Source organism: Mastomys coucha, unplaced genomic scaffold (genome assembly GCF_008632895.1).
Source record: "Mastomys coucha isolate ucsf_1 unplaced genomic scaffold, UCSF_Mcou_1 pScaffold22, whole genome shotgun sequence".
NCBI lineage: Eukaryota > Metazoa > Chordata > Mammalia > Rodentia > Muridae > Mastomys > Mastomys coucha.
In genome coordinates this window covers 175,750,030-175,751,623 of record NW_022196905.1, presented here as the reverse complement: position 1 = coordinate 175,751,623, position 1,594 = coordinate 175,750,030, and the positions used below count along the sequence as shown (strand labels likewise).

Below are 1,594 nucleotides of genomic sequence, written 5' to 3'. Positions count from 1 at the left end.
AAACTTTCAACACTGAAAAAACAATATGTTGCCAAGGTGATAAATACCCACAGCCTCATCGCTTCCTACTGGCATTTCTACATGTTATTATATGTCTGTTCTTGGGGTTATTATTATCTATTAGTTCACTCAAGTACACTTGGCGTGTTGCATGGTGTGTTCCTGTGTATATCCTTGCATAGTGTGACTATGTTAGCTACTTTTGTGAAATCATCAGCCAAAGTGTAAGAGAGCAACATCAACAAGGTGAGCTTCATTTTGCTTATACTTTCAGAGAGTTCTAGGGTAGCCTGGCACATGCTTCTGGGCCTTAAAGACATACATCATGGTGACATTCACTGCAAGGTGGTCAGGAAACAGAATACATAAAGGGACCAGGGTAAGAAATAGCCATCAATGTACTCTTCCTTGATAGAGCTCTTGGGATCTAATTGTCTTTGGAAATTTTCTCACTGACCCATCCAGAACTGTACTTTACAGATTCCCCAGACAATCAGTCCTCCTAGGCAGTCAAAGGAATGATCAATGTGAACCATCAGAATAATGTCACACTGGGAATTTAAAATTAGCCCTAGTAAGAAAACGTATATCACAAGAAATAACATCCTAAAATTTGTGGTTTTTTTTTTTCTTTTGAAGAGCAGAGGAGGGTTAACATTTATTAACGATTAAATCACACACATTTTCTCACCCAGCCAAATACCCTCAGGTATGTGCTGAGTCTTATTGTATCTTGTTATACTGAGTTCAATGGATACCCTTGGTAGGCATGTCCTTTTCTGAATAAGGAGGAGTGGATCTGGAGAGACAGGGGGAGGGGGGGGAGAGAACAGGGAGGAGAGGGGGAGGGGAAAGTGTGGTTAGGATATATTAAAAAACAAAAAAATAAAATAAATGAAAAAAGTCATACACACACACATATACACACAAGTTTGGTTGTTTATTTTGATTTGTAATCCATCTTCAAATCCGATTACCAGGAGCTCTTTGGCCCATCTTCATCAAAGCTAAGGTGTCTGCAGTCTCTAGTCTTTTATCTCACACGATTTTAATTTGGCCCTGCCGTCATAATACAGTGTCCACATTCTATAGCAAGGAGAAAGGAAAGCTTGAAGGGAAAGAGGTGAGACCCACATGTACATCTCTAAAACAAATGTTTCCCAGAAGCCTCCACAAAGCTTCTGAAAGGTAAGGACAGGTACGACATGTTGTTTCTGGAACTGTTCGTAGCGCTCATCCCAAAGAAGTCTCTGTTAATAAGTGAAACAGAAAAAATTGTGAGACAGACAACTGTCGGTCAACATCATCCAGTGTAGTATGTGTACAGCTCTTACCTTATAATTGTACAGTCCTTTAACATATATATGTGCATTAGCATTAACTCATTATCATACCAATAGCAGTTCAGAAAAGTAGGGCAGATGTTTCTATCATCCAATTTATGGCAAGAGAAACTGGGGGTTGGAGAGGAGAACGGGTCTTCAGCCGGGCAGTGGTGGCACACGCCTTTAATCCCGGCACCTGGGAGGCAGAGGCAGGTAGATATCTGAGTTTGAGGCCAGCCTGGTCTACAAAACAAACAAACAAACAAAAA

The 1,594-nt window shown here is 40.5% G+C and overlaps 1 long non-coding RNA gene across 2 annotated transcripts in view; it reads right to left on the bottom strand.

Annotated features, from left to right (window-relative positions):
* Nucleotides 1-921: 921 nt before the first annotated feature.
* LOC116071333 overlaps nt 922-1,594 on the bottom strand; it is a 13,530-nt gene continuing 12,857 nt past the window's right edge. For both annotated transcript variants that reach the window (XR_004110827.1, XR_004110826.1), the window contains exon 3: nt 922-1,250. This is a non-coding gene — a long non-coding RNA (uncharacterized LOC116071333). The remainder of the gene's footprint in view (nt 1,251-1,594) is intronic.